Genomic DNA, 14,095 nt, shown 5'->3' with positions numbered 1-14,095 from the left:
CATTTACTTTCATGCCTCTTATCAAAACCCCAAAACAACTCAAACCAATAACAAGACACTTTATTGTAATTCCTAGGGAGAACGACCCGAGGTTTGAATACTTCGGTTTATAAATTTTAGGGGTTTGTTTTAGTGACAAACAACTTTTTGTATGAAAGGATTAGTGATTGGTTTAGAAACTATACTTGCAACGAGAATTCATTTGTGAATTCTAAACCGTCAAAAATCTAATCATCACTACACCTGAATCTGAAGTACAAATCGTTGAGTTTCAACAACAAACTCGTTCTGAACCTTTGGAAATGTGAGTGTTTCAATGTCCAAATTCCTATTTTTCAAAACAAATTCTAATTATTCAACATTAACTTTATTTTTGTTTACATTCCTTAGATCTTCTCTTGCATTGTCTCTTCCAAGTTCAGTTCTATAAGAGTTGATGAAGGATAACTTCATCTATGTCCCTCCACAAGAGAAAACACAACAAACATCTAATAATGAGTAAGTTAATAAATATTTATTCACCACATGAATCTTGTTCAATGTTTACTGCTTATAAATGGTTTAATTATCGTTCAGTTAAAACCAGAAATGAATTCAATCTGTTCTTATCTTTGGACTCTCTTCTGCTTATTACAGTTGCCCTCAAGAAGCTGAAAAGCAGGGTGTTACAGTATCTCTTACGAGTTCTGTAATTGAAGACTTAATGAAAGATGACTATGTGTATGAAGTTTCTAATGAAGAGTAAGTTTCACATATTTTTTTTTTAATTTTAATGGTTATTATTGAACTATTTTCTATTTAATGTAACAGCCTTGCAAAAGAACAAGAACAACAAGCCCAAGAACCAACGGTGCAACAAGAATCAGAATAAGAAGCACCTGTTAATGTGTAAGCATTAAATTCTTTAATATCACTTTTGTTTAATATAATTTCGGTTCATTGTAAGTTTGGGTTTTGGTTTAGTATAAGTTTAGTTTTCGGTTCACTATAATGATTAGTGTAATTTCTGTTAAATATCATTGTTAAATATGATAATAGTTTGGGATAATTATAGAAATCTTTACTGTTTAATGCAACAGCCCTGCAAAAGAACAAGAACAACAAGCCCAAGAACCACCGGTGCAACAAGAAGCACCTGTTAATGTGTAAGCATTAAATTCTTTAATATCACTTTTGTTTAATATAATTTTGGTTCACTGTACGTTTAGGTTTTGGTTCAGTATAAGTTTGGTTTTCGGTTCACTATAATTATTAGTGTATTTTTTGTTAAATATCATTGTTAAATATGATAATAGTTTGGGATAATTATAGAAATGTTTACTATTTAATGAAGCAGATCTCTAGAACAGTCGTGCAAAGAACCAACAGAGCAACAATCCAAACAAGAAGTATCTGTTGATGTGTAAGTTTTACTGCTTATATAAATATCAATAATGTTTACTACTTATACATGGTTTAATTATGGTTCGGTTGAAACCAGAAATGAATTCAATGTGTTGTTGTCTTTGGACTCTCTTCTGTTTCTTATAGCTGCCCTCCAGAACCCAACAAGCAGGGTGTTACGGGGTCTATTACAAGCTCTGTTATTGAACAGTTTTTCAAGGATGCCGATGTCTATCAAGTTTCTGATGAAGAACAATCTAAAGAACCTCCGGTGGCATGGCAATCAAAAAAAGAAACTCTAATTTTGTCATCATTTGATAGGTATGTTACTTGCTTTTCTTTAATATCATTTTTGTTTAATATCATTTTGGTTCACTGTTAGTTTGGATTTGGGTTCACTATTTGTTTGGATTTCGGTTCACTATATTGATTAAATATCATTTTTGTTTAATATCATTGTTAAATATCTATCATCCTGTAGTATTGCTCAACCTAGGGAAAGGGAAGATAAAAGGCCTTCCTTTAGCCTTGGGATAAGTCCACCAGTATCTCAACCAACTCAGCCCTCTCAAGAGAGTGATTCACAGCTTGACATCCTGGCAGAGGTGGTGGTAGAGGCTGGAGTGGAAGCAGCATTAAAATTTGCTGAAGGAACATCTTCAGAACTAACCTTACCAGCGGCTCAAGTTTACAAAACCCCACAGAAAAAGACAAAAAATCACGAACGAGCTGATTGAAAAGTGTTATCATTGGATGACGCATGTAAAAAAGACAAAAGATAGTACCGATGAATATGAACCATTATTTGTCTTGAAACATGAGGGACTCTACGAGGGATTAAGAGAATATTTCACGTCTCTAATGCCCGGAGAACAAGTGCATGCCGTGGTAAAATCCTTTGCAAATTGCGTTAACATTAATGATTTTTTTAAACACTCTTATATAGTATGTCTCATAAATTTTCATCCTGTAGGTGGTTAGTATACACAGCTTGATTCTCAACAAAATAAAAACTAAGTGGTATCAAGAACAAATATACATTGTTCCGATGGATATTGTGGTAAGTAAATTTCTTATTCACTGCTTATTACTGAATGTTAATATTGGTTCACCTGATTCTTATGTCTTCTTTTGAGTACTTTTGGATTAAGAAAACTTTTCTCTTGAAGATTGAATGTTTTTTCACGTTTTATTCAGCATATGATTTTTATTCGGTTCGGTGAAATATGATTTAACTGATGTTGATTTTGCAGAATTTTATCGTGGGAACTGTTCCGAGGGTTACCTGAAACTGTAGGTTGATCTCGGATGAGATCTTCTGTATTGGTCGGAGCTGTTGTGTTCGACTTGTTGGACTTGGTGGTGCTGCTGATCCTTCATCACCGGAGGGTGGTGGTACCTGCAAGGGACTCCGATGCTTAAGTTAGCAAGGGTATTAAGCAGGTTTTTAGTAGAATCAGAGTATGAGTTATACCTGGGTGCTCCAGCGTATTTATAATGGCGTAGAGTGACCTTTTCTAGAGATAAGATAGTTATCTTATCTTATCTTTGAGTGGAGTTATCATATCTTTAAGGGGGACCGCCTTATCTTTCTAGGCCTTTGCTGCCTTTAGATTTGGGCTGTGTCCTTTCGTTTGGGCCTGCTTGGGCCTCTTATGGCAATTTGGCCAAGCTCTTTGAGAAGAGGTAGGTCGACTTGTTGTTTAAACATCCCGGGTCGGTCAATTCGACCCAGGGTATGAATAGTGCCCCTGCTCGAGTGTGGTCTTCCTTTTGAGGTTGAGTCTTTAGTTTTAGGACTTCGATCCTTCTCTGGTGAAGCCGAACTCGAGCATTTGTCGACTTTTTCTTTGTAGAGTTTCCCTTTGAATGCGGAACGTTTTTCTTTTTTTTTTTTAATTTTTTGAAACAGGCGTTCCTTTCTTTTGAAACGCGCGTCTCTCTGCTTTGGGAACGTGCGAGGGTTTAATAACCCATTAATTATTTCTTTTGCCGTTTTTTCCCCTTTCTTCATTTCATTTTGAATTGCACCGAAATGATCTCCTTTCTGTTTCTCTTTGCTTGCTGTAACTTCCCCTTTTCTCTTTCGTTCTTTCTATTTTTGCCTAAACCTTCTTCACACGCTTCCCTTCGTGGCATCATTGGTGATTGTTGGAGCTTCCTTTTGCTCGAAAGGCATTTCGGATTTTTGTCTTTTTATTTTCAACTTTTTCAGTGCTTCCTCCTGTTTCAGGTTGGTTCTTATTTCTTTTACTTCTTTCTTCTTTCGTGCTTGCATTGTTCTATTCTTGGTAAAGTTTTGATCCTGCTTTGGAAAGTTTGAACCTTTTTTGTATGGTCATGCTTTGATTGTTGCTGTGATGAAGGCTTTTTAGGGTTCCTTTTGACTTATGTATGCCTTTTAGTGCTTTCCCTGATAGTTGACGCTCTTTAGGGTTTTACATGCTTGTTTATTGCTTCTGATTGTACCTTCTCATTTGGAGTTTTGGGCTGATAAACTTCTTGACTCTTTTGGAAAGAATTGCGCCTTTTGATGAATTTGCCATGTTGGTAGCTTTCTTAATTTGATAGACTTTGTAGAAGATAACGTTTTTCTGATGGTTTGCTTTGATTTTCTTCTCGTGTTGTTGTTTGCTTGGAAGGGGAATATTCTTTGCTGAGGGTTTTAGGGTGTAGCCTTATATACTTTTTCTGGGTCCTTACTCTGTCCCTGCTTCCAAAGGATGCCCCTGGACCTTGGTGTGCATCTTGGGATTTTTCTTTTACTGTTTGTATTGCTCTTGAGTCATGTTTGTCCGAGCTGTTTTGGTTAGTAATCCATTCTCTTTTTCTTTTTGTAGGACTAGTTGGCCATGTCTTCTCGCAAAAATATTGTTGAGACGTCTTCTAAGGTTCCTGAGGGGATGTCCGATTGGTTGGACTCCCTTGTGTTGATGTATGTTTCCGTGGTAAATGCTGAGTTTTGTGCAGGGCTTAGAAAACATCACCGACTCTGTAAGAATAGGGATCAGGAAAAGAACTATGAATTGGTAGCGCCTGATTCTTATGAGAGGGTTTGCTTTCCTGCTCTGAGCCGGGGGGAACGCCCCTTCTTTTATGCTCATGACTATTTTTTCAGTCAGCTGAAGTTGTGGTCGTGTAATGTGGCTCCATCCCAGCTTCATTCGAATTCCTGGGGTTTTATTAAGATTTTTCAGTTGCTCTACCAAGAGTTGGGCGTCACGCCTTCTCAGACTCTCTTTCTTTATCTTTTTGTTTTGACTAAGCCCGGGATTTCTTCAAAAAAGAAAGCCTCTTGGATTTCTTTTTGTTCTGCCCAGGGACACAAAGTGTTTGCTATGTATGATGAGTCTTTTAGGGACTTTAAGAATTACTTTTTTAAGGTCCGAGCTGTTAAGGGAGCTTGACCATTTTTCTTAGAAGTGAATAATGAACCTGCCTTCCCCATGTGTTGGCAAAAGAACATTGTGGTCTCTCGATACACGTGGGAGATGCTTGGCGAGGTTGAGCAGGCTTTTGTAAATGTTTTAGAAGACATCTGGGGGGAACCTCCCCATCTTGACACCAAGAGGTTTTTGGGAGACCCCTCCTTGGTCCGAATTGTGTTGGGTATTGGCCGACTTATTTTGCTTCTATTTTTACTTTGCTTCCTTCTCTTTCCAGTTTGTAACCTACTTCTTTATGGTTATTTTTTGTTTTTCAGAGATGGCCAAGAATAATGACTCCATGAAAGCCTTTAAAAAGGCCAGGAAGGCTACCGCGGCTTAAAAACTATCAGCCAGGGTGACTGGGGAAGGGTCTTCTCAGGTTTCTCAAAAACTACCTGTGCTGAACTCTCCTGGACCGAGGAGGATGATCCATATCCCTCGGGTTCATGTGCTTGATCCTCCCCAAGCTTCTGCTGCTACCTCTTCTCCTTCAGCCGTTCCTCCTTCAAAAAGATCTCGGACTGTTGAGCCCTTCAATTTAGATGCTCCTGATTTTGACGCTGTTGGGTTTGTCGACCAGCAGATTGCCCCTTATGGTATTATGCCTACTGACGATGTCTCTCTTCTTCGTCATTTGGATTTTATTACTCGGAGTAGTGTCAAGATGGCTCATATGGGAGCAGCATTATATCGGACCGCCCAGGATCTTTCTATCCATGCGACAAAGGCTTTTATGGAGGAGGCTAAGTCGGAGTTTGACCGGATCAAGGGTTTGAAGGAGGAGCTCGAGGTGAAAGTGGCCAAGCTAGAAAAGGAGCTGGAGGGTGAAAAAACTAGAGCTATTGCTTTGGCGGCCTCTGCAAAGTTGGCTGAGGATACAGCGTTGAAGCATAAGGAGAACTATATCACCACTTATAGAGAGATGATGGGTCTCAGGGAGAGTTTGGAGTCTGTCCGAGCTGATTATACTAAACTTCAAGGTCATCTTGTAGGCAGTGTCAATGTTGCTTATGAGAATTTGAAGGAGCAGGTTTGGGTTCTTACGCCCGAGCTTGACCTCACTATTTTCAGCTTGGACAACATTGTAAAAGATGGTAAAATTGTCCCTGATGACCCTGATGATGATGATGATGTCGAGCCTCCTCCCATGCCTGCTGCCAAAGTCTCTATTACCTTGCTTCCTCAGCTCCGACAGCTGAAGTTGGTCAGCCTGAGTCTGATCCTGACGTTCGGATCCTGAACCGGGATGATGGGACGGTAGATGCTGTACCTCTTCAGACTCGTCCTCCTTCACCCCGTGATGCAGCTATTGGGAAGTCTTTGGATCCTCTATGATTATTTTTGGTACATTTGTGTATAGCCCGACCTGTGGGCTTTGAACTCTTTTCTTTGTAATTTGTAGTCTTGGTTTCTGAATACTTTGGTTGCTTTTCTGTTAGCAACTTTATTTAAAAACAAAGTAGTTTCTCAGGCTCTTAGGGTTGACTTCAGGTGGCCTCTTGGGTATTTGTTTATTATAGCGGTTTTGGTTCCTGCCTGTTGATTGCTTGCTTAGTATTTAAGCTGAGGTGTTGAAACACTGTTTTCCGACCTCTTTTGATTGCCTTTACACTTTCATACTTGTAGTTTTACTTCTTTTGGGTCATAGCCTTCTGGGTCTGACTTGAAGTCCCTTATAACGCATGCCTTCTGTTTGGCTGACTTCTTCTGAAGTTATTTTAGTAATCCATTTTGTTTGGATCTTTATCAGATCTCTCCTATGGATTACCTTGTATAACTTTTTGTAGGTTTGTTGGGGTTGACTTCATTGTGTCGGTTTCTTCTAAGTTATTTCCAGTAATCCTTCTTGGATCTTTGTCAGATCTCTTTTATGGATTACTTTTATAACTTTGGTTTGTGGGAGGCCGACTTCATCATTTCGGTCCCTTCAAAGTTATTTCTAATAATCCTTCTTGGATCTTTGTCAGATCTCTTTTATGGATTACTTTTATAACTTTGGTTTGTGGGAGGACGACTTCATCATGTCGGTCCCTTCGAAGTTATTTCTAGTAATCCTTCTTGGATCTTTGTCAGATCTCTTTTATGGATTACTTTTATAACTTTGGTTTGTGGGAGGCTAACTTCATCATGTCGGTCCCTTCGAAATTATTACTAGTAATCCTTCTTGGATCTTTGTCAAATCTCTTTTATGGATTACTTTTATAACTTTGGTTTGTGGGAGGCCGACTTCATCATGTCGGTCCCTTCGAAGTTATTTTTAGTAATCCTTCTTGGATCTTTGTCAGATCTCTTTTATGGATTACTTTTATAACTTTGGTTTGTGGGAGGCCGACTTCATCATGTCGGTCCCTTCGAAGTTATTTCTAGTAATCCTCTTTTTTAGGGCTGGCCAGACCTCTTTCCAGGGATTTACTTTTTATAACTTTTGTTATTGTGGTTAACTGGTCCGACTTCTTCATGTCAGTCTGTCTTTTTAAGTTATTTTTTAGCAACCCATTTTTATTAAGACCTTGTCAGGTCCTTTCCTATGGGTCACTTTCGATAACTTCTTGCATTTAATCTGTTTTGTCGCTTTTCATCTTTGCCGATTTTGTAGAAATTGGGTTTGATCCTCGCTTGGCCGACCTTTGGTGAATTCAGTTTTCATCCTTGTTGGTCTTTATCGTGATCAGACAGTGAATTTTAGTTTTCACTTTTGCCGATCTGTAGCTTTATAATCGGGCGATGAAATTTTGCGTTTCAGATTAATGCGTCTTGATAAAGGATTTGTGGAAAATCTGAAAAAGCTTTATTGAAAAAGAAAATATGCAAATATATACATGTGGGAGTTTTACCCCTCTAAGTTAAGTATTTCATGGATCTTGGTTTAGTGCCTCGTTAAAAAACCTTTTTAAGGAAAAAGAGTGCACCTCGTCCTAAGATCCTTTACCACCTAATAACTGTAGTACCTTCTTAAGTTACAGGCGTGCCATGACCTTGGGAGTTCTCGCCCCTCGAGTTCGGATAGCTTGTAGTAGCCTCTTCTGAGTACTTCTATGACTCGGTAGGGTCCCTTCCAGTTTGCTGCCAGCTTTCCTTCTCTAGGTCGAGTTGTTCCGATGTCTTTTCGGATTAGGACGAGGTCGTTCTTGGCAAAACCTCGTGACACTACCTTTTGATTGTATCTTAAAGCCATTCGACATTTTAATGCCTCTTCCCTGATCCGAGCTCTTTCTCAGATTTCTGGAAGTAGGTCGAGTTCTTCCCTTTGAAGTTGGGAGTTGGCCTCTTCATTGTAGTGGATCACTCTGGGTGATCCTTTTTTGACCTCCACTGGGATCATTGCCTCCGTTACGTAAGCTAATCGAAAAGGTGATTCCTTTGTGGTGGAGTGTGGAGTCGTCCGATATGCCCATAGGACTTGCGGGAACTCTTCATCCCAAGACCCTTTGCCTCTTGGAATCTTTGTTTTAACCCGGCTAATATGACTTTGTTAGCAGCTTCTGCTTGTCCGTTGGCCTGGGGGTGTTCTACGGATGTGAATTGGTGTTTTATATTCAGATCGGCCACCAATTCTCTAAAGCCTGCATATGTAAATTCAGTGCTATTGTCTATGGTGATGGAATATGGGACCCCAAACCTTGTGACAATATTTCTATATAGGAATTTTCGACTTATTTGAGCAGTAGCGTTAGCTAGGGGTTCCACCTCAATCCACTTTATGAAATAGTCTACCCCCACAATGAGAAATTTGACTTGTCTGGATCCTTGAGGAAAAGGACCGAGAAGGTCGAGTCTCCATTTTGCAAACGGCCAGGGTGAGGTTACACTGATAAGCTCCTCTGGTGGGGCGATGTGAAAGTTGGCATGTTTCTGACATGGTGAACATGTCTTTACGAATTTTATTGCTTTTTTCTGTAGAGTCGGCCAATAAAATCCTGCCCGGAGTACTTTTTTGGTAAGAGTCTGTGCTCCGAGATGGTTGCCACAGATGCCACTGTGTACTTCTTCTAAAACTTCCTTTGTGTTGGAAGTCGGCACACATTTTAACAGTGGTGTTGAAATCCCCTTTTTTGTATAGAGTATTGTTTATGATAGTGTAGTATTGTGCCTCCCGTATTAACCTCTTTGCCTCCTTCTTATCTGTAGGGAGTATTTCTATTATGAGGTAGTTAATTATGGGAGTCATCCATCTTTGATCTAGATCTGTTATGGTTAGGACCTTTTCTTCTTCCGAGATTGACAGATTCTGCAACATTTCCTGGATGAGGCTTCTATTGTTGCCCCCTGGTTTGGTGCTAGCTAATTTTGAGAGTGCATCAGCTCGAGCATTCTGTTCCCGAGGTATGTGGCGGACCTCATATTCCCCGAGTTGTCCGAGTTGTTCCCTGGTTTTGTCTAGGTACTTTTTCAAGGTGGGATCCTTGGCTTGATAGTTTTCTGTTATTTGTGAGGTGACTACATGTGAGTCACTGAAGATGGTAAGCTTTTGAGCTCCAACCTCCTTAGCCAGCTTCAAACCAGTTAGTAGCGCCTCATATTCAGCCTGGTTGTTTGAAGCAGGGAACCCGAATTTGAGGGAAAGTTCAATTTGAGTTCCTTGATCGCTTTCTATTATCACGCCTGTGCCACTTCCAGTTTTATTTGAGGAACCATCTACGTAGAGATTCCATTTTGTAGTGATTTATGGGGTGTCCGTAAACTCTGCAATGAAGTCGGCCAGATACTGTGATTTGATGGTTGTCCGAGCTTTATACTGAAGGTCGAATTCAGACAACTCGACTGCCAATTTCAAGATTCTTCCTGCTAAGTCTCTTTTCTGTAAAATGCTTTTTATGGGCTGGTTGGTCCGAACCTTGATGATGTGGGCTTGGAAATATGGGCGGAGTCGTCGAGATATTAGTATGAAAGTAAAGGCAAATTTTTCTATTTTTTGATAGTTCAGTTCGGACCCTTGTAGTGCTTTGCTGATGAAGTATATAGGTTGTTGTCCACTGTCGTCTTCTTGGACCAGTGCTGAGGCTACTGCCTAATTTCCTACTGCGAGGTACAATATAAGTGGTTTTCTTTCCCGTGGCCGGGTTAGAATAGGTGGTTGTCCTAGGAATCTTTTGAAATCTTGGAAGGCCTGCTTGCACTCCATCGTCCATTCAAACCTCTCTCCCTTCCTTAGAGTGGCGTAGAAGGGGAGAGATCTTATTGCCGATCCAGCTAAAAATCTAGACAAGGCTTCCAATCTTCCATTGAGTTGTTGTACCTCTTTGACACAAGTTGGGCTCTTCATGTCGAGTATGGCCCGGCATTTATCCGGATTTGCTTCGATTCCTCTTTGTGTGAGCATAAAACCCAAGAATTTGCCAGCTTATACTGCGAAGGTGCATTTTGCAGGATTAAGTCGCATGTCATGCCTTCTTATAGTGTCGAATACTTGGGTGAGGTCGGACAATAATGACTCTTCACTTTGTGCCTTTATTAACATGTCGTCCACGTAGACTTCCATGACTTTCCCGATGTGGTCTGCGAAGACCTTATTCATTAATCTTTGATAAGTGGCTCCTGCGTTTTTGAGTCCGAATGGCATAAGTTTGCTTTGATAAGTTTGCTTTCGGGGTTAAGAATGAGGTTTTCTCTTAATCAGGTGGGTACATCGAGATTTGATTGTATCCCGAATAGGAATCCACAAACGAGAGGTATTTGTATCCGGAGGAGGCGTCCACCAGAGCGTCGATACTTGGGAATGGATAAGGATCTTTTGGGCAGGCTTTGTTGAGATCAGTGTATTCGGTGCACATGCTCCACTTCCCATTTGATTTTTTCACCAAGACAATGTTAGCTAGCCATAGTGGGTACTTGATTTCTCTTATGAATCCTGCCTCCAGTAGAGCTTGCTCCTGCTCTTCCATAGCTTGGGATCGTTCTGGTTCGAGCTTTCTACGTCTCTACTATACTGGCCGAGATCCTGGGTAGACTGCCAGCTTGTGGCACATTAACTTAGGGTCTAAGCCCGGGATGTCTGCGGCCTTCCAAGCAAAGAGGTCGACATTGCTTCGTAAGAACTATATGAGGGACTCCTTTTCGTCCCCTTTTAGAATTGTGCCAATATTAGTCATTTTATCTGGAGTATCTCCGATTTGAACTTTTTCTGTTTCGCCTTCAGGTTATGGATGAAGTTCTTCCCGTCCTTGAACTCTCCTGAGCTCAATGGCGTGAATTTCTTCTCCTTTGCCTCTGAGGTTCAGACATTTATTATAGCAGCGGCGCGCTGTCTTCTGGTCTGCTCTTACTGTTGCGATTTCTTCTGTAGTCGGGAACTTCATGCATAGATGTGGAGTCGAGACGACTGGGCCAAGCTGATTTAGCGTTGTTCAACCTATCAGGGCATTGTAGGCTGAACCAACATCGACCACAATATAGTCTATGTTGAGTGTCCATGACCGACTTCCTTTTCCAAAGGTGGTGTGCAAGGAGATATATCCAAGTGGTTGGATTAGAGTGTCTCCCAGCCCGAATAGGCTGTTTGGATATGCTTTGAGCTCTTTCTCCTTTAGGCCGAGTTTGTCAAAGGCCGTTTTAAACAGAATATCCGCCGAGCTTCCCTGGTCTACCAACGTGCGGTGGAGATTAGCGTTGGCTAATATGATAGTGATGACCATGGGATCGTCATGTCCTGAGATGACATCAGCTGCATCTTCTTTAGTGAAGGTGATAGTGGGGAGTTCGGGTGCTCCTTCTCCTTCTTTGACATGATATATCTCCTTCAGATGTCTTTTGCGAGATGATTTAGAGACTCCTCCTCCTGCAAATCCTCCATCTATCATGTGGACGTGTCTCTCCAGAGTGCGAGGTGGTCGTTCAGTTCGTCCAACCTCTTCTTCTCTTATTCTTTTTCTTGGCTCATCTGATTTATTGGCTAAGTACTGATCTAGTCTTCCCTTTCTTACCAATTTTTCTATGATGTTCTTTAGATCAAAGAATTCGTTGGTGGGATGTCCGTAGATTCGATGGTATTCACAGTACTCTGTCTGATCTCCCCCTCCCTTCTTGCTTTTGAGTGCGCGAGGTGCAGGTATCTTTTCTGTGTGACATACTTCTCGATAGACATCTACGATAGACACCCGGAGAGGGGTGTAATTGTGATATTTCTTGATCTGTTCACCATGCTGGTCTTTTTTTTCTTTGGACTCTTTATCCTTATCCTGGGAAGAATATAAGAGTCTGGATTTGGAGGCCTCTCCTAATCGGGAGTTTTTCTCCATGTTGATGTACTTTTCTGCTCGTTCTTGTACTTCATTTAGATATGTGGGATGTTTTTTTTATATGGAGTGACTGAAAGGTCCCTCTTGTAGGCCATTGATGAGGCCCATAATGGCTGCTTCTGTTGGTAGGTTTTGTATGTCCAAACATGCCTTGTTGAATCTTTTCATGTAGCTATGAAGACTTTCCCGATCTCCTTGCTTGATCCCTAGTAGACTTGGGGCGTGTTTAGTTTTGTCCTTCTGGATGGAAAATCTGGCCAGAAACTTTTTGGCTAAGTCGTCAAAGCTTGAGATGGACCTGGGGGGTAGATTGTCAAACCATTTGATCGCCGTTTTAGTCAAAGTGGTTGGGAAGGCTTTGCACCGAGTTGCATCTGAGGCATCGGTGAGATACATTCTACTTCGGAAGTTGCTGAGATAATGGCTGGGATCTGTCGTGCCATCGTACAGGGTCATGTCGAGAGGTTTGAAGTCTTTTGGGATTTTGGCCTTCATGATCTCGTTGGTGAATGGGTCTTGTTCTTTGCGGGAGCTATCCTCATGATTGGATCGGGTAGTTTTAGCTTTGAGATCGACTTCGATCTTCAGGAGCTTGTCCTCTAATTCGCGGCGTCGCCTAGCTTCTCTTCGTAAGTCTCTCTCGGCTTCCCGCTGGTACTCAACCTCTTTTTCAAGTTGTTTTAGACGATCCTGAAGTGCCTCCATGGCTCCCGTGCTTGGGGAGTTATTGTCTTTGTTAGGTTGAGAAGTGTCATCTAGTATAACCTCCGCGTTCTTGTGTGGCGTTCGGTTCTCTAAATCAGAGTTGTGGTCGTTGTCAAGGTTGTCCGCCATGATGATGGGATGACTTCCAGGTTCTCCAGCAACGGCGCCAATGTTTCGAGGGTTACCTGAAACTGTAGGTCGATTTCGGATGAGATCTTCTGTATTGGTCAGAGCTGTTGTGTCCGACTTGGTGGTGGTGTTGATCCTTCGTCACCGGAGGGTGGTGGTACCTGCAAGGGACTCCGATGCTTAAGTTAGCAAGGGTATTAAGCAGGTTTTTAGTAGAATCAGAGTATGAGTTATACCTGGGTGCTCCAGCGTATTTATAATGGAGTAGAGTGACCTTTTCTAGAGATAAGATAGTTATCTTATCTTATCTTTGAGTGGAGTTATCTTATCTTTAAGGGGGATCGCCTTATCTTTCTAGGCCTTTGCCGCCTTTAGATTTGGGCTGTGTCCTTTCGTTTGGGCCTGCTTGGGCCTCTTATGGCGATTTGGCCGAGCTCTTTGAGAAGAGGTCGGGTAGTCCTGATTTGAAGAGGTCGGTCGACTTGTCGTTTAAACATCCCGGATCGGTCAGTTCGACCCAGGGTATGAACATGAACATATGGCGACAAATACTATGATAAGAGCACAAAAAAAGTCCACAGTTTTAATATTCAGCAGTATGACCACTACTAGCAGTTTATTGACAAAAGGAAACTTGCATCCCATCCATTTGTAAGTTGTAATATTTAAAATTCTTTGATAATTCTCGTGTTTGCTATTGTTTCCACCGAAATATTCTATAATTTTTCAAAACTTAAGCTATTTGTCCCAATTTGCAATGGAGGGCATTGGTGGTTGTGGATTGCTGATGTAAACAATAAGAAATTCTATGTCCTTAACCCTATCAACAAGAAGCCAGAAGAAATACCTGATTCGAGAAAGGAAATAAACAAATTTGTTGTAAGTTATTTTCTTGTAAATTATTGAAATTATTCTGTACATGAGAGGAGTTTGGTTCACTGTTGTTGGTTTTGTTTATTTACTTTTTTTGTCTCTTTCAGAGTTTAATAATTTTCCAGATGAGGGTGTACGCTGGGGCGGAACCCTTAATAGAGGATGCACTGGGAGAGGAAGCAGAGTATATCCCATTGAATGGTCAACGTACAAAGTAAGAATCTTTCTCTTCTATAGTGCTATTTTTAATATGTTTTATTTTATATACTAATGATCGTATTATACTCAATTCTTGCTTAGCTATGATTGTGGAATATTCGTAATGAAATGGCTGGAAACAAT

The sequence above is a fragment of the Arachis duranensis genome, chromosome 9, assembly GCF_000817695.3.
Source record: "Arachis duranensis cultivar V14167 chromosome 9, aradu.V14167.gnm2.J7QH, whole genome shotgun sequence".
Lineage (NCBI taxonomy): Eukaryota > Viridiplantae > Streptophyta > Magnoliopsida > Fabales > Fabaceae > Arachis > Arachis duranensis.
This window is presented reverse-complemented; position numbering follows the sequence as displayed.